This window comes from Odocoileus virginianus, unplaced genomic scaffold (genome assembly GCF_023699985.2).
Source record: "Odocoileus virginianus isolate 20LAN1187 ecotype Illinois unplaced genomic scaffold, Ovbor_1.2 Unplaced_Scaffold_12, whole genome shotgun sequence".
In the NCBI taxonomy this organism is placed as follows: Eukaryota; Metazoa; Chordata; class Mammalia; order Artiodactyla; family Cervidae; genus Odocoileus; species Odocoileus virginianus.
Window position 1 is genome coordinate 836,432 of NW_027224274.1, and position 23,529 is coordinate 859,960.

At 44.7% G+C, this 23,529-nt stretch overlaps 1 long non-coding RNA gene across 2 annotated transcripts; it reads right to left on the bottom strand.

Annotated features, from left to right (window-relative positions):
- Nucleotides 1-345: 345 nt before the first annotated feature.
- Nucleotides 346-23,389, bottom strand: LOC139033503 (uncharacterized). 2 transcript variants are annotated; one of them, XR_011486054.1, is made up of 3 exons: nt 22,719-23,389; nt 7,885-7,977; nt 346-658 (listed from the first exon to the last, which is right to left on the bottom strand). It is a non-coding gene; the product is annotated as an uncharacterized lncRNA (long non-coding RNA). The 2 variants fall into 2 exon arrangements; XR_011486053.1 differs by lacking the exon at nt 346-658 and adding an exon at nt 1,663-2,690.
- Between the last annotated feature and the right edge of the window lie 140 nt (nt 23,390-23,529).

Here is a 23,529-nt window from a genome sequence, read left to right on the forward strand (position 1 = left end):
TCGCAGATCTCGGGCCTTGGAAAGACATTGTTAAAGCTCTCAGGTCTCGAACGGACCATGTTATAGCTCTTAGACAAATCAGTGTTACAGCTCAGGGTTACAGCTCTGTTTTATTTAGAAGATAAGCCAATCCATCTTTGAGGCGTGAGGGCACGTCGATCCAAAGACGCAAAGAGAAGAGCGCCCCAGTGCGAGCGGGGAGAGAGAGAGCCCTTTGGCTCCTCTTTTTATATGTTTTTTTTTCTTCCCCCTGGGCCTGCCCTATGCAAATTGGGCTTAGGCAGGAGCGCTGTTCTACCTGAAGTCCTCACTCCGGTCCTCGGACCTTCCTTTGACCTTCCTCTGTTCTATTTTTGTGGGCTTTTCCCTTCCTTGTCTTTTAGCCACCACCATTTTGGACTCCTTTTCCCTATTCTAACTACCTAACATTCCCCCCTCAAGAGATGGGAGGCCCAATTCTTTGGGAATAGGGGCATCGAGGTCTTTCTGGCTACTTCCTGCTGAACTGGGATGGCGAGGGGTATTGGGCCTCCCCCTCTTGCTAGTCTCAAGCCTCAGAGTCCTTATAGTGGTGTCCATCTAAGGGTGAGTGATATTTTCCATGGTTGGCTGTAGTTTTATATCTTTGTTGAACTGGCACTGCATGTTGTAGCTTGACCTGGGCAGAGACAAGACAGGTTAGTCAATTGATAATACATAATTATTATGATAATAATCATAAGCAGCATCAATATGGCATAGCAAGGACTAGTAGGGGCATTAGCCAATTCTAAATTCACATCGCCAGGATGGCTCAAGTCCCTCCTTGTTCAGGGATCAGAAGATCTATCTCCTGTCTGTTTTGGAGTACAATCTCTGTCAAGCTGTGTTGGCTCTTTAGAGCTATCCTGAGAAATCTTATCCCCCAGAAACCAGATTTTGGGGGTGTTCATTAGAATGGCACTCATTTGTAGTCCTGAATAGGTATCTGAGATCTCCCAGGGGCTCACAGGTGTATTGAGTGTCCTCTTCTGTTTTCTTCCATGGCTTGACTCGTGAGTAGTGAATCCAGGAGTCATGTCCTGGTACCTTGACTGCTGTGGGGGTAGAAAGTATTACAGGGTAGGGGCCCTTCCATGTGGGCTGGAGTTGAGCCTTTGGGGACCCATCTTTCCAGACTTTAATTAGGACTTGAGTCCCTGGAGCATATAGTGGTGACTCCTTAGAGTCTTTTGGGTCCTGGTTCATACCCCACAAGCGTATATCCTGTTGGAATTGCCCAGTGGCCATGGTATAAGACTGGAGGGTCTGAACCTCTGGATCTAGGAAGAGGTCACTGACATAAACAAAAGGTCTCCCATATAGCAGCATCTCATAAGGACTAAAACCAACCTGTTCCTTAGGGGCAATACGGGTGTGGAGGAGAGCTATTGGTAAAGCCTCCTTCCATCCCAGGGAGGTCTCCCAGGTTATCTTTTTTATCGCTGATTTTAAGAATTGGTTGGCTCTTTCTACTTTTCCTGAAGACTGAGGCCTCCAGGCACAATGGAGATAATAAGTAATGCCCAATGCTTTAGAGACCCCTTGGGTGACCTTAGAAGTAAATGATGTCCCATTGTCACTTTGTAATGACCTGGGCAGACCAAATCTCAGAATGATTTCATGGAGCAGTTTTTTTTTTTTTTTTTTTTTACCACCTCCTCAGCCTTCTCAGTCCAGGTGGGAAAGCCTTCAATCCATCCTGTGAATGTATCTATCATGACTAATAGGTATTTATACCCTTGAGAAACTGGCATCTGGGTGAAGTCCATCTGCCAGTCCTCTCCTGGGTAGGTCCCACATCATTGGATGGGCTGGGCCAGCTGGGGTCTTCGAGCTCCTTGGGGGTTGTTTAATTGGCAAGTGGGGCAAGAGGAGGCCACTTGCCTTACAGTTGTTTGGAGGCCTGTTCCTCTGAAGGACCTTTCTAGTAATCCTTGGAGGGCCTGCTCCCCTACATGAGTGCTGGCATGTAAGGAGTTAACCAACTTCCACTGGAGGTTCCCAGGCAGAAACAGGAGTCCCTCCTTTTGCAGGCACCCCATATGATCTTCTTGAAAGCCCTCACTCTTAGCTTTAAGAGTCTCACCTTCAGTATATGAAGGAGTTTCTGGCAATCTAATCTAGAAATTAGTCTGTGGAACTAAGGTGGCAACCCCTATTAGGTCATGGTTCTGTAATGCTGCTCTCTTAGCTGCCTGATCAGCTGCTTGGTTCCCTCGTGCCACTTCCGTGCTCCCTTTTTGGTGTCCTTTACAGTGGGAGACTGAAACCTCAGTGGGCAGATGGACTGCCTCCAAGAGTCTAAGGATTTGATCACCATATTTGATTGGGGACCCTCGGGTGGTCAAGTGGCCCCTTGTCTTTCCAAATAGCCACATGTGCATGTAGCACCAGAAAGGCATACTTGGAGTCAGTGTAAATGGCTATTCTTTTTCCTTTTCCCAGCTCTAGAGTTTGGGTCAGGGCTATGAGCTCAGCTAATTGGGCTGAAGTACCTGGTGACAGAGGCTTAGCCTCTATGATCTCAAAATTGGAGACTACTGCATATCTGGCTCTTCTTTTTCCATCTAAGACAAAGCTGCTTCCATCAGTGTACCAGATTTCCTCAGGATTGGTCAGAGGATCTTCTGACAATCCCTCTCAGGGTTTTGTCCAGTGGTCCAAGGTTTCTAGACAAGAGTGAAAGGGGAGAGAGCCCTCAGGGGTAGGCAGGAGGGTGGCTGGGTTAAGAACCTCACAAGGGGATATAGTGAGGCCTGGATTTTCCATCAGCATTACTTGATATCTGAGGATTCTTTGATCAGACATCCATAAATGGCCTTTCCCATTTAGGAGTTGTTTTACTTGGTGGCTGGTAAAAATAGTTAGTTTGCCCCCAAAGGAGAGTTTTAAAGCATCTTCTATCATGATTGCAATAGCAATTTCGAAGGCAGGGGGGCAGCCTTGGGCAGTTGGATCAAGTCTCTTGGATAAGTAAGCTATAGGTTGGGGCTCAGATCCCAACCTTTGAGTTAACACTCCCAAGGCTATTCCCTCTTTTCATGGACATAAAGTTGGAATGCTTTTTCTGGGTCTGGCAACCTCAAGGCAGGTGCCTGAGTTAAGGCCTGTTTTAGTGTAGCCTCTGCCTTCTTTTGAGGAGTTCCCCACATCAGTGGGATTGAATCATCTCGTCCCTTTAAGCTTTCATATAAGGGCTGGGCAATTAGACCATAGTTGGGTATCCAGATTCTACAGTACCCAGTTAGCCCCAGGAAAGCTCGCAATTGTTTTCGAGTCGTGGGGGAGGGCAACTGGAGGATTCCTTGTACCCGATCAGAGGACAGCCTCCTGGACCCGTGTGTAATCTGAACTCCCAGGTAAGTGACCTTTGTCTCGACCATCTGTGCCTTAGCATGGGAGACTTTATATCCCCTCTCTGCCAAAAAGTTTAGAACCTGAATTGCATGTTGTTGGGCATTTTTCTCATCTGGAGAGCAGATTAGTAGGTCATCTACATATTGTAATATTTTCCCATTAGGTCCCAGGTCCAGATCTAGGAGATCCCGGCTAAGGGCCTGTCCAAACAGGTGGGGGCTGTCTCTGAACCCCTGAGGTAATACTGTCCAAGTCATCTGTTGGTGCTTTTCTCCTGGGGCCTCCCACTCAAAGGCAAAAAGATATTGGGATTCTTTAGCCAGTGGTATGCAAAAAAATGCATCTTTGAGATCCAAGACTGTAAACCACTTGGCACTGGGTGGGATTTCTCCCAAGATTACATAGGGATTGGGTACTGTGGGATGGAGGGGGACTACAGCTTCATTTATGATCCAGAGATCTTGAACCATTTGCCAGGTTCCATCCTTTTTCTTTACTGAGAGGATTGGGGTGTTACATGGCGAACTGGTGGGGACCAATAGCCCACAAGCAAGGAATTTATTTATTAAAGGCTGTAGTCCCTCCCGAGCCTCTCTTTTGAGAGGATATTGTTTCCGGTTAGGAAACCGAGTGGGATCTCGGAGGACAATGATGACCGGTTCAGCTTGGTGGGCTCGTCCAGGAATCCCCTGGTCCCACACCTGGGGGTTAATTTTGTCCTCCCATAGTCTTTGTTCTCTCTCTATTGGAGAAGGTGTAATGGATTCTTCAGTAGTAACCAGAAGCTGTAGGGCCCTAGGGGCTGAAAAGCTTCCCATCACAAGGGTGGTCCCCAGTTTAGTGAGTATGTCTCTTCCCATTAAGGGAGTAGGACACTCAGGGACCACCAGGAACTGGTGGGAGAATATCTGTCCATCCCAGCAACAAAGAAGTGCTTGGGTGAATCTTTTAGTAGTTGCTTTTCCTGTAGCACCCAAAATGGTACAGGTTTGGGAGGAGAAGGCTCCGGAGTAGGAGCTCAAGCAGAGTAGGTAGCCCCTGTGTCAACCAAGAAATTCTCAGACCTACCTGCCACATCCAGTTGCACCCTTGGCTCCAGCCCCATGATGGTTATCTGTGACAGGCGGGCTGGCTGGAGCGGGCCAGTCCTCTTGAACCATCGTGAGGGAAGGCTTGGCACTTGACCTTGAGGCTCTTGGGTCCTGAGGGCAGAGTGCCGCCCAATGTCCCAGTTGATGGCATTTGTGGCAAGCCAGTTCTAGGAGACTTGTCACTCTTTGGCCCAATGCCCTGCCTGTCTACAGATTAGGCATTTGCCTCGTGCCTTGTCCTTCAAGGACTCAGGGTTTGCCATAGGGCTTCCCTGGAGGGCGGCCAGCATCTGGGCATGCCTTGTCTCTTTCCTTCTCTCCCTTCCTGGGCCTTGGCCTCCTTCTCCTGTTCTCTGTTATAAAAGGTATTGGTGGCTGTCTGGATCATCTCATCTAAAGAGGCAGCAGAGTCCTGCTGCTGTAGCTGTTGTAACTTAATTCTGATATCTGATGCACATTGGGGCAGGAATTTGTCCTTTAAAATCACCTGTCCCTCGTAAGAGTCTGAGTCTAGATTGGTAAACTTTTGGAGGGCCCCTTTTAGCCTTTCCAGAAAGGGGAATTCTGCAATGGGGTTCTCGTTGGGCTCCTGAGTTATTGCTGAGACTGGGCACAGTCCCACAAGTAATAGGCTTCCTTCTGTTTCCATGGGTGGACTTCCTTAGGGGTGAGTCTTTCTGAAGGTTATCCTACCCAGTACTGTTGCAACCTGAGAGCCAGGTGTCCCCGGGTCAGGGTGCAGATCCCCAGGCAGGCTGAGGCATGACAGCCTCCTAGAGATCGAATCCCTGGGCAGGTCGAGGCATGACGGCCTCCGAGAATTGGGTCCCTGGGCAGGTCGAGGCGTGACGACCTCCTGGGACCCCTGGGACTGGCGGATCCCTGAGCAGGTTGAGGCGTGACAACCTTTCGAGGACCAGATCCCTAGGCAGGTCAAGGCGTGATGACCTCCTGGGACCCCCGGACTGGAGTTTGGGCGTCCCCAAGGTCTCCAGTGTGACCAGTGCTGGGTAGGATTAAGGGGTTGTAATCTTAACTCATTGCTGGTTTGCCCACCATGGATGGGAATAGATATCATGATGTAAGCTCATCCTACCTAGTACTGTTGCAACCTGAGAGCCAGGCGTCCCGGGTCAGGGTGCAGATCCCCAGGCAGGCTGAGGCGTGACAGCCTCCTAGAGATCGAATCCCCGGGCAGGTCGAGGTGTGACGGCCTCCTGAGAATTGGGCCCCTGGGCAGGTCGAGGCGTGACGACCTCCTGGGACCCCTGGGACTGGCGGATCCCCAAGCAGGTTGAGGCATGACAACCTTTCAAGGACCAGATCCCTAGGCAGGTCAAGGCGTGATGACCTCCTGGGACCCCCGGACTGGAGTTGGGCGTCCCAAGATCTCCAGTGTGACCAGTGCTAGGTAGGATTAGGGGATACAGGATTTCCCTCCCAAGGCCAGCTATTTTCTGGTTGTCCCTCTAGAAGATTGTAGAGGCAACACTGTGGGCCCGGATGGGGCTGAGGAAAGGAGCATGAAACAGGAGGGAAGGGGGCAGAGCACAACCTTTGAAAGATGACACAGCACAAGGGCATAACGTGAACCAATTAAAATCAATTGGGTCCAAGATGACAAGTCAAATTCAAGTAAACCTTAATCCCCAATCTGTAAGCCAAAAGACACACCCAGAGGTGGCAGAACAGCTCTAAGGCACTGTCAAAAGAGGGAGGAGTGGGTGGTTCCCCAATGGCTGGGATGATCCTCCCACTCATTAGCATATGAATTGACCCCACTGGCAAAACCTAACCAGGCAGCATTCCTAACCCTTGGCAATGGCCCACACCCTGAAGCATGTGCTTCTCTCTGAATTCTAACAAATCCACCTCTTACTTTTTGGCTGGGCTCGAGTCCCGGGAGAGAGCTGAAGGACAGGAGGAAAAAGCAGTGGGAAAAACGTGCCAAGGAATCCCCTTCATAGCCTGCTGGAAAATTTGCTAAATATCTGACCGGTGCTCACAGTTTTCATTGGCCTGATCCTTGGCACAGAGAAGAGTAAGGACAGAAGAACCCCCACCGGCTTGGGTAACAGCTACTGGGGCCCAGCAGATAGTGCCTTTGGGACATACCGAAGAGTAGCCTCTCCAGAGTTGCGCCCACTGCTGCCCGCCTGTTCGCGGGGGGTTCAAGGAAACGAGAAGTGAGAGATTGTAAAGGAATTAAGATTTGTTAGGCATGTCCCTCCAGCCATAGGAGCGAGGACCTCCTACCTTAACCGGAGGTCTTCTGGAATCTGAGACTGAGCCGTGTGAGCTTTCTGCTGAGTTTGTTTTCCAGTGTCCCAGTTTCCAGCATGATGGGCCTCTTGTCACTTCCCTTGCTCTAGGTTTTCTTCATTTCGCTTCTACCGCGGAGCTTGACTGAGTGGGGCTCATGCTGAGCTTGGCCTCGTCTGAGGGGGGCTTGTTTCAGCCAGGTTAAACCCGAGTCACGGCCCCATAGGTGTCAGGTGAGTGTACGCTCCTCGGCTCTTGTCTCGTCCCACCAAGGATTTGGAGTGGCGGACGTTAAAGCCCCCTCAGTGGGTCACAGATCTCGGGTCTTGGACAGACCGTGTTATAGCTCTCAGGTCTCGAATGGACCATGTTATAGCTCTTAGAGAAATCAGTGTTACAGCTCTATTTTATTTAGAAGATAGCAGGCCAATCCATCTTTGAGGCGTGAAGGCATGTCGGCAGGAGTGCTGTTCTACCTGAAGTCCTCACTCCGGTCCTCGGACCTTCCTTTGACCTTCTTCTGTTCTATTTTCGTGGGCTTTTCCCTTCCTTGTCTTTTAGCCTTGCCATTTTGGACTCCTTTTCCCTATTCTAACTACCTAACAGTTTGAAAGATACCCTGAATTATAAAGGGCACTGCACCTGGAGTCAGAAAATTTAGGTTCAAGACCTGGCTCTGTCTTGTAATATCTACCTCCCTTAAGACAAGTCCCTTAATGGCTCTGGGCTTCATTTGGATCATCTACAAATGAGGCTAAGAAGAGCCTGCTACAGAGTTGTTGCAAGGATCAAATGCAATAATGCATAGTAAAAATTATATGGTGCTATTTTATTGGTATCACTGTACAGAAGAATTTGTAATTTATAAAAGCTATGAATCAGTTTGTAAGGATATGCATCAGAAAGTAAAGTTTAATAAATGGATCTATAAATACAGGGTAGAGAGCATAAATGTGGGTTTGAAAACAGATTCTACTAATTTGCTCTGTGACCTGAGAAATCACATCAATAAAATGGAGATAATAATACCTATTCCAAAAGGTTTTTGCAAGAATTAAAATTAGACAATATATCAGTCAAAATAGGCTCAGTTATGCTGTGGCTTCAAGCAGTAAAGGTTCATTGCTATTTCCCAATCATAATATGTACTCACTGTGTTCACTGCAGATGACTATGCCATAGCAGGGATCTGCCCTACAATGTCCAGATGGATTGAGCAGCCACAATCTGGAATGTTATCAGCTGCCTAGGTAGAAGGAAAGACAGTCTTACACCAGAATGAAAATGATACACATCATTTCCACTTTCAGCCCCTTGGCCAGAACTAGTCAGATAACCCCACTAACCCCAAATTGGTCAGAAACTATAGTTCTCCCTGAGATACTGCAGACAAACTGAACAGTGAGTGGACAGCATAATATATTCTACAGATAGTAGCATACACGATAACCCTTGACCCACTTAAATATTCCTCCCTGTCTTTTAGATATGAAGGAATAAGATGATTTCAATCAAAAAGCTTAAATTTATTGGCCTAGCATACATTGTGTGAGAGTTTCCTTTTGCAGTTTTATGAATTTGAAGGGAGGGGAAAAAAACCTACTAGCTTAAAAATGGACCCCAGAATTTCTTTAGAAAAAAAAGTATATTTTATTCAACATAATGATTAGAAAGCCGTTTTGGTCATGGGAAAATAGCCCCACAGCAGGGTGGCTGGACCTAAAGCTAAATTACTATTCATATTAAAGAGAAAAAAAATTAAAGTTTCTTGAAGCAGCCTGGGAAACTTTCTAGAAAAGAGATTCAAATATTTAATTTAATATAATCTGCTATGGTACATAGCAATGTAACTTCACCCCCAAATCTTCAACAAAAACCAGCTACACTTTGGGTTAAGTAGAGCTTGTAATAATGGGGTTGGAGGATTAAGAGAAAGTGTTTTTGGGGTAAATTTAGGACAAAAGGAAGAAAAAGTTTCAAGCTACATCAAGAACTTAGCCCAAAACTGTTATGAGTAACACAATCCCCTGAGAATACTCAGTTATTCTGTAAGGAAATGCTGAGCTTCCCAGCCCAGTAAATGAATTATTTTAATTTAAATATTAAAGAGAAAAGTAGTCCCACTAAGTTGACAGAGATGCTGACATAAAAAAAAAATAGTATAGACCTCCATTACGGGTGACTTTCTTTGAGGATGCCATTGGTTAACATGTAAAAAATCATAATTGAAGTTGATTTCTTCAAGAGATGTCAACATCTTATTAAGACAGATCCAGCACATGAAGTATTGAAACGAGTTCCCTGTAGTTCTATTATGTTGCAGGAAGCCAGGAATGTTTCTCTTGGGCTGAGGCTGGGAGCCAGCTCTGCATGTGGCCTTTGTTCCCGGGCCTCCCTCTGCCTTCCTAGCAGTTATTCCACAACTCACAGCCCCTCCTGGGCTTTGGAGCCAGCCCCATGAAAGGGGGTTAATTTACCTCCGCATGTCATGTATTTACCTCCTGTCAAACAAAATTACATCTCCTGAAATACAAGTGGAATTTTGAGTCATAAATAAGCTTAGGTGCGATGAACAGGAGAAGACCAGATTGTTTTTAGTATGAAAGGAAAATCAAAACGGAGTTGGTGTTGCTAAGAGAGCTCTCTAAAATGAGGCCTTAAGGAAGTGTGACTTATGCATGTCTCAGCTTGGATGGAATCTGACATTTTGACCTGATGATGTCATCCACAACACCTGCCAGAAACTCAAGAAACTGAACTCTTAAATTTTTTTGTGACATTTCAGGTTTTAAAAATATTTACCCATGCTTACCCATGAAGTCCTGAGAGGATTTACTGAGAGTTAAAGCAGGCTTGTTAGTGGGAGCCGCTCCCCACAGATGCACGGCCAGGGAGCTCCGGCAGGGGGGTGGGGGGTGGAGGGGGGAAGGCTGGCTTGGCCTCCCCGTTAGACCTTGAGAACATGGCCAAAGACTTTAGCCTCCTTAAGCACTTTTATTTTTACTTTCAATAAAAAATCATTCTGACTTTTTATTTATTGTAAATAATCCTCAGGAAAAAACTCCTTAAATTATTGTCAGTGGTTAAAGAAAAACTTTCTTCTATTCACCACACTTCTGACATCAAAAGTGTGTGTGTGGGTTTCCCATATCAACCACTTCAACTCTCTGGCACCAAATGAGTATCCTACAATTCAATTCTGTCCTTCAATTCTGACACCAATTACTCAGAGCTTGCTCAGACCCCAAAGGTTAGGGGCTCAGTCCCATAAGACTACCCACCTCTTTAGATGCCAAATGCAATAGTGGATCCCCAGGGAACCCACACTTCTGTCCAACTTGGCTACAAATGGGAGGTTTCCATGACTCCCTCAAGGGTGATAGCTTGCTAGAGCAGCTCACAGAACTCAGGAGAACACTTACTGTAAGTGATATAATAGAGATGAACACCCAGGTGAGGAGGTATGTAAGTCAAGGACTAGGTCTGGAGCACAGGAGCTTCTGTCCTTGTGGAATTTGGGAACCTCAAACCAACTTCATTGTTTAGGGTTTTATGGAGACTTCATTCTATAGGCATGACTGAATAAATCATTGGTCATTGGTGATTAGTTAGTTCAGCCTCCAACCTCTTTCGCATCCCAGAGGTCAAGGCAGAAGAGTCAGGGATTAAATCAAATAGTATAACAAAAGATGCTCCTTTCACTTAGGAAGTTACAAAGGTTTTGGAAGCTCTATGCTAGGAACCAGATGTGTGCGTGCCAAAAGTCACTTCAGTTATGTCCAACTCTGTGGGACATTATGGACTGTAGCCCACCAGGCTCCTCTGTCCATGGGATTCTCCAGGCAAGAACATTGGAGTGAGTTGCCATTTCCTCCTGCAGGGGATCTTCCTGACCCAGGGATCGAACCCGTGTTTCTTATGTCTCCCCTCCATTAGTAGGTGGGTTCTTTACCACGAGCACCATCTGGGAATGGAATCAGGCCAGAGACTAAATATATGTTTCTTATTATATCACAATGCCCAAGAAATCACAAAGGAAATAAAATAGAGAGGAAAATAACTGCAGGCTTCCTCCTCAACTCTTGAGGAGGCAAGAGACATAGAAATGCCAAGGAGGGCATTCTCCCTGCTCACCCTTGACCTCTGGAGGGAGAGAGGCCGTGCCTCTGCCTCCAGCCCAGGGCAGAACATCAGGGGCCTGAGGGAGAGCACAGCGCCTAACTGGGTGCTGACCTGGTACCTGGGAATGATTTTCATAAAATCGATTGTCTGTTAGTCCACTCACTAACTGCCACAGCTTGGGTAAATTCCTTGACCCTCAGTTTCCTCAGGCATAAAATGAGGCTGATAAAAAGAGCTCATAATCTCTTAACCGAGAAACTTGGGGCTAGATAACTCATGGAAGTCAGTTTGTTCAGACCTGAGAGAGGAAGTAAGGCGTATCTTATATAAGATCGCAGTGCAGCAGTGTCTGGAGCAGGGTCCTGGAAGAAGCCTGGAAGCACACACACTGAGGAAGTCCCTGGAGGACTGAGGAGTCCCCACTGGAGCCCTCACAGTCCTGCACCGCCACAACACACGACTTTAGCCCCGAACTGCTCCTCTCAAGGAATTCCAATTTGCCCAAACCGTGGCAGCTGACGGCCACAAAGAATCCTCCCTTTCCGGAGACCCATCCTTGACCAACTGCTCCTGTAACATGCTATGTTAGAACTGATCCCCTGCTAAAACCCGTATGAGAATCCCTTTCTTCCCCAAGGCTGAACACTCCTTTCAGGGACTTTTTCTCATACCAGGAATTCTGGAATAAAGGCTTATGCTGCCAGTGCTCTGGTTGCCTTTCTTCCATAACATTCAGAATTTTATGTGACACATACAGACACACAGTAAGCAGAGTGGTTATTAATAAAAACCATAAAGAACCTCCCAGAGGTAAGATGTGCCGCCAAGTGACTTATGAAAGCTTCCTGTTTTCAGTGCTTTTTGGGTGTGTGTTTGTGCGTTTGTCACTCAGTCGTGTCTGACTCTTTGAGACTCCGTGGACTGTAGCCCACCAGGCTCTCTGTCCATGGAATTCTCCAGGCAAGAATACTGGAGTGGATTGCCATTTCCTTCTCCAGGGGATCTTCCTGACCCAGGGATCAAACCCAGGTCTCCTGCATTGCAGGCAGATTCTTTACCATCTGAACCACCAGGGAAGCCCTTCAGTGCTTTCTGTATTTTGGAAATGAGGATATGAGATTGAGGACCTCTAGTACATATGACTGCAAGGAGATCCAACCAGTCCATCCTAAAGGAGATCAGTCCTGGGTGTTCATTGGAAGGACTGATGCTGAAGCTGAAACTCCAGTACTTTGGCCACCTGATGCGAAGAGTTGACTCACTGGAAAAGACCCTGATGCTGGGAGGGATTGGGGGCAGGAGGAGAAGGGGACGACAGAGGATGAGATGGCTGGATGGCATCACCAACTCGATGGACATGAGTCTGAGTAAACTCCAGGAGTTTGTGATGGACAGGGAGGCCTAGCCTGCTGCGATTCATGGGGTCACAGAGTTGGACATGACTGAGCGAATGAACTGAACTGAAGTATATATGAAAGTGCTTAGAATAGAGCTGGGCACAGGGTGTGTAATTAATATTTGCTATATTGATCGCACTGAGGTGGTTCTATAACTAAGGAGCTGTTATTTTGGGAGCTCAGTCTCACAGGTGCAGAGTGATCACCACTTGGGCAACACCACTGGAGAGGGCATCCTCTCATCCCTGCGCTCAAGCACCAGGCTCTCTGTTTGCAACAGAGTTACCACGCATCTGTAACACTCAAAATAGTCTCTTGAGAGCAGTCTGTTTGTAGAGGGCTTCCTTTCTCACTTTTAAGTTATTTGTTTTTGAATAGGGCAATAGGAACAGAATCAGCTCTATAGTTTGAAGAGGGGCCAAGAATTTTTAGGGGTGTGAGGGCACAAAGAAGGAAGGAATAAGTTCTTCTGATAGAGGCATGGAAATGTACAGTGGCTTGATCTTAAATTGTCTTCCAAGTTAAATACACTATAGAAATAAACTAGTTAAAAATATTTAAAATATTTTGCATGATTTAATCATACATGTACTAATTCGTTTAACAGTCAGCGCTTGAGCTCCTACTGTGGACCAGGCACTGTTCTGTGCTCTGGGGATTCAAGGTGGAACAAAACAGACGAGCTCCTTGCTGTGGCCTGACTGGTTACAACCTCCCCAAATTCACATTTTGGAATCCTAACACCCAATGTGATGATGTTAGAAGGTGAGGAGGGCTTGTCTTTGATGGGGGGTTAGATCATGAGAGTGGAGCCTTCATGACTAGGACTGGCGCGCTTATAAAAGAGATTGCACAGAGTTCCCTTGCCCCTTCCACCATGTGAGGACACAGAAGTCTTTAAACTACAAGTGGTCTCTTTTCTGATCATGCTGGTACCCTGATCTTGGACTCAGCCTCCAGAACTGTCAGCAATAAATTCCTATTGTTTTTAAGCCACCCAGTCTGGTATTTTATATTACCAACCAAATGGACCAAGATAGTTCTCCTCTCGTAGAGTTTCCATTCTAGCAGAGAGAATGAACTCATGTAATTATTCATTGTTGCAAGTGGTAGGAAGGCAATAAAGAATATTGATGGCGCTAGAAGTGACTGGAAATGACTGTGCTAGGTGGGGTGGTCAGGGAGAGTCTCTGTGAAGTTATCTCTAACACTTAAGAAGAGTAAGAAGAAGCTGGCTCACAAACTGCTCACTTAGAAGTAAGTTCTTGGAGGAAGGAAGAGCAAGTATAAAGCCTTTAAGTTGGAAAAGGCTTGCGGTGTTTGGGGACCAACAAGGAGACATGTAGCTGGAGTAGGGCGAGTGAGGGTTGGAGCTGTGGTTCGAGAGCAAGCCGAGGATGGCCCAGGTAGGACCTGCAGTGCAAAGCAGTGCGGGTAGCAAGTGCAATGAGAGGCCGCGGCGGGCGTGAGGAAAGGAATAACCTGCTCTAACTTAAAACAGGCCGGTTCCAAACTGGGAAAGCAGTTCGTCAAGGCTGTATATTGTCACCCTGATCGTTTAACTTCTATGCAGAGTACATCATGAGAAACGCTGGGCTGGAGGAAGCACAAGCTGGAATCAAGATTGCCAGGAGAAATATCAATAACCTCAGATATGCAGATGATGCCACTCTTATGGCAGAAAGTGAAGAAGAACTAAGGAGCCTCTTGATGAAAGTGAAACAGGAGAGTGAAAGAGTTGGCTTAAAGCTCAACATTCAGAAAACTAAGATCATGGCATCTGGTCCCATCACTTCATGACAAATAGAAGGGGAAATAGTGGAAACAGTATCAGACTTTATTTTTCTGGGCTCCTCAATCACTGTGGATGGTGATTGTAGTTATGAAATTAAAAGACACTTACTCCTTGGAAGGAAAGTTATGACCAACCTAGATAGCATATTTAAAGGCAGAGACATTACTTTGTCAACAAAGGTCCATCTAGTCAAAGCTATGGTTTTTCCAGTGGTCATGTATGGATGTGAGAGTTGGACTGTGAAGAAAGCTGAGCGCTGAAGAATTGATGCTTTTGAACTATGGTGTTGGAGAAGACTCTTGAGAGTCCCTTGGACTGCAAGGAGATCCAACCAGTCCATCCTAAAGGAGATCAGTCCTGGCTATTCATTGGAAGCACTGATGCTGAAGCTGAAACTCCAATACTTTGGCCACCTGATGCAAAGAGCTGACTCATTTGAAAAGACCCTGATGCTGGGAAAGATTGAGGGCAGAAGGAGAAGGGGACGACAGAGGATGAGATGGTTGGATGGCATCACCGATTCAATGGACATGGGTTTGGGTAGACTCCAGGAGTTGGTGATGGACAGGGAGGCCTGGCGTGCTGCGGTTCATGGGGTTGCAAAGAGTCGGACACGACTGAGAGACTGAACTGAACTGAACTGAATTTATAACTACTTAAGGAGCATGAGAATTTTTTTATAGTGTGTTCTGGTCTATGATTTTTCTCACATCCTTAATGGAATTTATAAGGAAAAACTTTTTAAAATTTATTAAGGAGAGATGGGATAAATGGAAGAAGCAGCATCGACATATATGTACTACCATGTATACCTGGTGAGAAGTTGCTCTATAACACAGGGAGCCCAGCCAGGCACTCTGTGAGGACCTAGAAGCGTAGGATGGGGGGAGGGGAGGGAGGCTCAAGAGGGAGGTGATATATGTATAATTATGACTGATTTGCATTGTTGTATGGCAGAAACCAACACATTGTAAAGCAATTTTCCTCCAATTAAAAATAAACTAAAATTTAAAAAAAATTATTATATATATTTTTGGCTGTGCTGGGTCTTCGTTGCTACACTTGGGCTTTCTCTCTAGTTGCAGTGGCTTCTCTAGGGTGCACTGGTTTCAGTAGTTGGGGCATGTCAGCTTAGTTGCTCTGAGGCATGTGGACTCTTCCCGGACCAGAGATCAAACCTGTGTCTCCTGCCAATGGCAGGCAGATTCTTATCCACAGCACCAACAGGGCAATCCAGGAAAAACTTTTAAAGGACTTTTAATTCATTCCAGTCACTGAATCTATTATGCTAGTAGTCACCCAGGTTACTAACACTGCCTTCAGTCACAATTTAACTTCTAAAATCAAATCATTCCCCACATTACAAAACCTGTGATTGTTGGAAATGAGGCACTTGATCTAGTAAACATGGATTTTTCTACTGTGCAAAAATATCCTCACATTACATAATAAGTATTTATCAAATATTGGTTTAAGTAACTGTGTATGGAGCAAAATTTAAACAACATAAGCCCTATATGCAAGCCACATAATATTTTATATGTCACAATTTAACTTGCATTTCCCGTATTCCTTTTAGGAAAAACTACTAACAAACAGCCAGGTCACTTCCATCACCCCACACCACCCCACACCTCCCTGCATCACTCCTGCACTTTTTGTTTTTGGCTGAATGGCATGCAGGATCTTAGTTCTTCTACCCAGGATTGAACCTGCATTCCCTGGAATGGAAGTGCAGAGTCTTAATCACTGGACCACCAGGGAAGTCCCAACTCCTACACTTCTTTGATAAGTGAAGATTTTGATTCCAAGCCTAAGCCTGTCAGAGACTGATCATAGAAGCAACAAGAGGAACATAAGAATGGCTGTTCTGAATTCAGTGTAGTGCCTGCCACTTTAAGACCTCTGACCAAAGCCTACTCACTCACCACAAGCAAGCAAGCCAATGATTTGTCTTTGTTCCCAGTGAAATTTTTACCTACATAGGTAGCTTATGTTGCCTAGGAGACAAAACCGGTCATGTTAACAGTAAACTCTAATTCTATGGCCCTCATCTCCACTCATGACAGTGGGACCTTTATTTCTATCCAAGCTTCTCCCATCACCAAGATGTCTCTTGCAGGCACACAAACAAATAAAAGCAAACTCCACTGCCTGCTGAGGCCACTTTGCCTGCCCTGCTTCATGAAGGCCCTTCTTCGGTCGTCAGGACCATTCGTTGAGCCACTTGAAAATGGCCAGCATTGTGTCAGCTGCTCCACTGTTGCCAAATGTTATTGCACCACATGTACTTTCAGTTTATGTGGCTGAGTTTCTCTTTTGGTGACTTTTTCCCCTTTTCATTATGTTCCGTTTCTAGACTAAGGCATGAGACCAAAGGAGAGTACAGAGCTGGACTGGAGGATAAATATAACTTGTAGATGTTTTTCTAAATTCATAATGGTTATATAACTTCACCAATCCCAAATACCCGTCTTTCCCACCTCTTGGTATTCACGTTCTGTGTTAATCCCTTTGTTAATCTCACAAATCCTCTTTGTGTGACCAATGACACTCCAAGATTATAAAAAAGTTATAAAAAAAGATTCTGCTTTCTATCCTGCTGGCCTTCTCTTTTTCTCCCTCATTTAGCTGCTTTAGGTGAATCCAGCTGCCCTGGTGTGAGCTGCTTGTGGAGGGGCCCATGTGGCCGGGACAGAGGGAGGCCTGCAGCCAGCAGCCAGCAGCCAGCAAGAAACTGAGGCCTGCTATCCAACAACATACAAAGGACTGAATCCCACCACCAACAGTGTGAGTGACCTTAGAAGGGGATCCACTCCCAGTAGGCCCCTGAGATGACTACAGCCTGTGGAACAATCCATTTCCCCTACACAGCTGGACATGCCTGTCTCCCACCAGGGGTTCTTCATACTCCCTTCAACAACAGCTGTCTTCCCAACACCTCATGTCTGTGCCTATGTACATTCTAGGTCCTCTGTATAAAACCCTCCCCATCCTTCTCTCTCTCCCACTTTCTCATTGTCTGCAACCTTCCATTTATCCTTCAAGTTTCAACTGAAGAATTGCCTCTGATATAAAGCCTTCCCTTGATACAGGCCCGAGTTCCCTCTTCTAGTTTCCTTTGCCCCTTGCATAGTTCTCTACATAGCACTAATGACACTGAATTATAATTTTTGTACTTGCTCATCTGTTAATTAACCAGGCAGAAATTTTCCTAAAAGGTAGGGACAATGTCTATTAATATTTGGTATCTTAGCACTTATTACAGTGCCCCCATGGCCTGACTGACTCACTCAATGCATAGTTATGTAATGCATAAATCTAACACACAAATGCATAAAGGGAGGAAATTTTGGCATCTGGCAGGCAAAGTGGATGTATATCTTATCTTTTTTATAGATACTCTTATTTTTTACTCAAATTACTATGATAATCATGTGAAAGGCTGACTTTTAGTACAAATTCTAATTTAATAATTTTCTTCTGACTCACAGATAACTTTCTTCTCCTATTTAAACTACTAAATCATTAAAATACTAAGAAGATTACTCTTCTAAAGCTTAGTTGATGTGCTTTTGATTAAAAACACTTAATTTAAAAGATGTTTGTTAATATGTCTTTTTATTTACCAAGCACTATCTAAGGAGATGGAAAACATGTCCTATAGATTGAGAGGCATCAATAGTTATTTCCAAAATATCTGGAAAATCATTGTTAGTCAAATATAAGCGTGCATGAAAGAGTCAAATGTAAAACTTAAGGTAGTCAACAAAAGGTTTGTTTTACTGCTTTTTAAAGTCTGGGAATATTTGATTAAAGTGAGGGTGGATGGTAAGTGTGGTAGAAAGGACATCTTACTAATGAAAAATCACATGCATGGGCATTTTCCTGCTGAATGTAGGGGTGGGCAATGAAATTTCTCAGTAGCTGCTTGAGGAATTCCCATTTAGTAAAAATATTTTTTTTCAGAAGGCATTAAAAAAAAAAAACCAAAACCCCAAAACAGGAGCCACAGTGGAAAGCATTAAATCTCAAAAAATAAATTAAATGAAGCAAACTACAGATCTGCAGAAGAGAAAGTAGAAACAGAAAGAATGGAACAAAAGTAACAATCACTAAGATGACAATTAGAAATTACTGAGCATTTGTGATGTCTCAAGTACTATGCTGGGTATTTTCAATGTATTATCTCATTTAATCTCCACAAAAACCCAGTGAGGTAGGAGCTATTATTCCCCCTTTTAATGCGGAGGAACTCACCCTATCAAGGTCATGCATAGGTGGCTTACTCTAAAGCTAGCTCTTTTCACCACTTCACTAAGCAACCTAACATTTGAAACATGCATACTGCAAAGAAGAAAGTTCCTAAGCAATTGCAGATAGCCTGAGAACCTTCTACAGTTGGTATAACTGTCCTGACACAATTCATTTTGTCAACAGCTTGTAATGCTTTCCTGCTGGATGCCTGGCATTGTTCTCGGTGCTGGGACACTGCTCTTGCACTAGATGAAACTGGGACTGATAGTGACCCAGATAAATAGACAAGGGTAGCACTATGTAAAAGATGTTACACTTTTCACCAGGATGGAACCCAGATGTAAGGAGATCACTATTTCCCACTGGACCTATGGGAGGTGGGGATCAGTTCAGGCTGTTCAGAGATGGACAGAAAGTCCAGATGAGAAGCAGTGGGATCTGGGTGGTTGATCCAGACACTCCTAACTAAGGGCTTTTCCGAATATTCCGATGTGGAGAGTTTGATAACTAAGAGCTGAAGTACCTGTTGCTATTCTTGAGTGTCTCCATTCAGTTGTCCTCATTTGCTAATTGTTGATTTATAAGGCTTTATCTGCAAAGCATTCCATCAAATATTACTCATTAACTTGGTCATTCAAGAAATATTTATTGAGTGCCTACACTGCATTGAGGATATGGAAATGGACAAGATAGACAACATTCCTGCAACTTGCATTCTAACAAGGGATACAATGAACAAATAACCAGCTATTATTAAATAAACATGCTAGTTGCAGAGGGTTACAAATGCCTAGCTAAATAAATATGTTGTTGCAGAGTGTTAGGATTGCTATTGTTGGGAGGGGACAATTTCCCCCTTCCTCTCTTGGTTCTTTTAACTAGTTGAATAATTAAAATGATATAACACAGGAGACATAAGGGGCTTCCTAAATGGCTCAGTGGTAAAGAATCCACCTATCAATGCAGGAGACACAGGAGATGCAGGTTCAATCCCTGGGTCAGGAAGATCCCTTGGAGGAGGAAATGGCAACCCACTCCAGTATTCTTGCCTGGGAAATCCCATGGACAGAAGAGCCTGGTGGCGCTATAGTCCATGGGGTCACAAAGAGTTGGAGAAAGCTTAAGAGATTGAGTACACACACACACACATGACAGGAGAAAACTTTAATTAAGTATTACTGGGAATCCACATAGCATGAAAGATTACGAAAGCAGTCAGGCTAACTGAGCTCTATGTCATCTTGGGCTCCAAAATCACTGCAGATGGTAACTGCAGCCATGAAATTAAAAGATGCTTGCTCCTTGGAAGAAAAGCTATGACCAACCTAGATAGCATATTAAAAAGCAGAGATATTACTTTGCCAACAAAGGTCCATCTAGTCAAAGCTATGGTTTTTCCAGTAGTCATGTATGGATGTGAGAGTTGGACCATAAAGAAAGCTGAGTGCTGAAGAATTGATGCTTTTGAACTGTGGTATTAGAGAAGACTCTTGAGAGTCCCTTGGACTGCAAGGAGATCAAACCAGTCAATCCTAAAGGAAATCAGTCCTTGCTGTTCACTGGAAGGACTGATGCTGAAGCTGAAACTCCAATACTTTGGCCACCTGATACAAAGAGCTGACTGATTGGAAAAGACCCTGATGCTGGGAAAGATTGAAGGCAGGAGGAGAAGGGGACAACAGAGGATGAGACGGTTGGATGGCATCACCGACTCGATGGACATGAGTTTGAGCAAGCTCCAGGAGTTGGTGATGGACAGGGAGGCCTGGCGTGCTGCAGTCCATGGGGTTGCAAAGAGTTGGGCATGGCTGAGCAACTGAACTGCACTGATGTCATCCCAAACTAAAGAGAAAGGGGTAGGAGTCTGGGACTTCAAAGGAAAATAAGGCAATTCACAGGAAAAGGAAAAAAAAATCAAATGTTTGGTAAATAAATGTTTTCTGGGCCATAGATAAACAACAGGACACAGAGAGGAATTTAACAGACTTTGTTGGGTTCTGTGAAAGGAAAATAAAAATGGAGTAGGTATTGCTAAGAGAGCGCTCTTAAATGGAACCAGGAAGGTATTAAGGAAGTGTGACTTATGCACATTTATGTGGTTTATGTCTCAGCCTATCTCAGCCAGGAAGGAGTCTGACCTTTTGACCTGGTGAAGTCATCCAAACAGCTGCCAGAAACTCAAGATACTAATTGGACCCTTCCCCTAAAATAACTTGTGACAGTATGTTTGTTGCACATTTACCCTAAAATGATTGTGATTCCTTATGGACAAATATTTCCTGACTCTAAAGTCATCATAATTCTCACTAGGCAACTTTTAACAACCTCATAGCTTTTTTTTTTGGCTTTAACAATCCCTGACTCTTTTCCTTGGAACACTCTTTCTGGGTAACCTAAATCTGTGTCTCCTGAATTGCAATTCTTAAAACTCCAAATAAAGTCTTTCCTTATTTGCAGCTTCCTGTATTACTTTCTGGCTGACAACATTCCTCTGTCTACAACAACTAGTTCACTTTACACTACAATTATCTGTGTTGATAGCTCCTTCCTGGAACAAGTCTTCTAATTCTTTCAGGCAGTTAGGTGGAAGCTCAAAGTTTCTTCCTGAGTCTTTTGGGCCTCGACTGTTTCCAGCTTAAAATAATTCATAAGATTAATCCATATGCTTATGGATTCTTATGGATATGCTAATTCTCTGCAGCTGTCACCACTGCAAAGAATAGAATAATAGGACAGAAATAAGACATTTTACAGAATATTCAGAGAGCCCTTAAGCAATTTTCCCTCAAAAAAGGATAACAGCTTCATCTTCTCAACAAAGGCTCTAATTAGTAATTATGGTTATCACTGCAGATCAGTCTTGGCATTGTAATTCCTTTGAATTATCTCATGTTGTTCTATAGATATGAAGTTAAAAGGCATTTAAAAAAATCTTAGATCAAATGATGTAATCATATCAGAGCTTCTTGAATGGACCAAAGAAGTACCAACATTGTTTATTAGGAAGAAAATGCCTCATGAATAAAATGAAATTCTCAAAAAAAAAAAAAAAAAAAAATTCACATGCCAAAGTGGCATACCTTGGGGTGACTTGTTTTAAACTACTACACTATGAAAGAAATAAATAGGGTTGTCTAGTAGAGAGTAACCCAGGAAAGCCTCTTAGAAAGAGTGGTCAAGGATGCACATTTAAGAAGTGACATTTGAATGGAGATCTATATGTGAGTAGGGTAGCAATTCTGCTGACCAAGGGAGGAGAATTTTGAGCAGAGCAGCTAGTGTAAAGACAGACAGTGAGGGTAGGTGCTTAAAACTAGAGGGTTTCTTGACCTTATTCTCATGCTCAGATGCATGAAACCAAGTTCTAGGTATCTGTTTTGTAATGGGGCAGTAATAGGGCTTACTGTTATTCCATATACCAGCAACAGCGGTATAACATTAAACAAAAAAAATTGGGACCTTTTTGCAAAAAAATTATTCATGTTCTGAAAGTTACAAAAGGCCTCTGTTTCACATGTTAGCAGAAAAACAGAATTTAGAGCCATAAGATGTATCAGATATCATTCAATCTAACTCTTCCTTTTAGAAATAAAAACAGAGGTACAAAAAGATAAACGTTTCAGGGTCACATGACTTGACAGCAGCAGAGGTGAGATTAGAACTACAAATTTGAAACTCACATGGTCTTTCCTTAAGAGTAACAGATGAAATATTTGTAATTGGAAGGCACTCAATCGACTTGCATTAAATATTTGTCTTGAAAATGATAAACCTGATCTTCCTCCTCTTAAATTTCTCCCATTTCATTTTCTATTTAGCTTGAAGTTCTCCCAAATCCAGCTGTTAAAAAGGAAAACAACTTGACTAAACTGTTCACCCCCTTATTTGAAGAGCAAGCAGTCTGTGTAACAGCCTTTGGCCACCAGAGGGAACTGAAGGCTGCTACTCAAGAGTAAATTTCCTTTCTGCACCCAAGTTCTGAGTAGCCTAAAATCTCTGCGGCTGAATATGGGGAGGCGGAGTTGGAAGCAGGAAACGGAGACAGGGCTTCCGCTCACATACCTGTGGCTCCCACCTGCTCACTTGACCAGCCCAGGGCAGCTGAGGGAACTTACCTCACCTTTGTTGAACATCTCAGCCTCAGAGGCCAGATTTACAAGGCTTACGAGTTGACAGGGTCAGTGACAAACTCCTGTGGCAACACTACCACGCGGCATATATAACAACGATGAAAACTTGGGTTTGAGGCCACGCCAAGGAGATGAGGACTCACTCTGGAGATATGTGACTTCAGTTTACAGTTATAAAGAAGGCAGACCAGGTGTTACGAGGTTACTTATTAATTCCCAAGAGTATGAGAAATAGGAATCACCCTAGAATAGACTGTAGGAGGAGCAAAAAGGAAATGCCACTTACCTGGGGTGAGGGTCAGCAAGGGCAAGTCATTGATGAAACCACTGCCCCCGAGCCTGAAGTGTTAGGTCCACAACTGGCTCCTGGATGCTGCTTCAGTTGTGTCTGACTCTTCGCAACCCTATGGACGGTAGCCCACCAGGCTCCTCTGTCCATGGGATTCTCCAGGCAAGAATACTGGATTAGGTTGCCATTTCCTTCTCCAGGGTATCTTTCCAACCAGGGAGGAACCAGCATCTCTTATGTTTCACACATTGGCAGGTGGGTTCTTTACCACTAGCGCCATCTGGTAAGCCACAAATGGCTTTGAAGAATTCAAATTCGTGCATGGAACCCTGACAATACCAAAGTGTCTCTGTCTGAGAGTCTCCAATGCCAGGAGTAGTTTACAAAAGTGGGGGCTTCTGTCCTTCTCACTGGGATCTTCTGCTGCTCTTCACAGCCTACAGTGAAGTAAACGGAAAGGAGGAGCATAAGTGGAATGCGCAGCAATTCGTCTCAGATATCAGTCATAACCAAAGGTATTCAAGGAAGGCGTACATGTGAAAGGCCTGGTCCTTTCCTAGTAGTATGACTTAGGCAAGCTGCTTAATTTGTCTCAGCCTCCGTTTCATCAGGCATCGAAAACACAAACACCCTATTCAGGACTATTTCCCAGTCCTGACGGCCGCGGGGCGGAGCGACAGGGAGGTGGCTAACCAGTCAGTCCCAGCGAGTGGAGGAGCCGGTCGAGGGACACGCCCCTCCGCCCTCCGCCCGCGTGCTCCGATTGGTCCTCTTCGGAGGGGGCGGGGCCCAATCGGGGCTCTCCTGG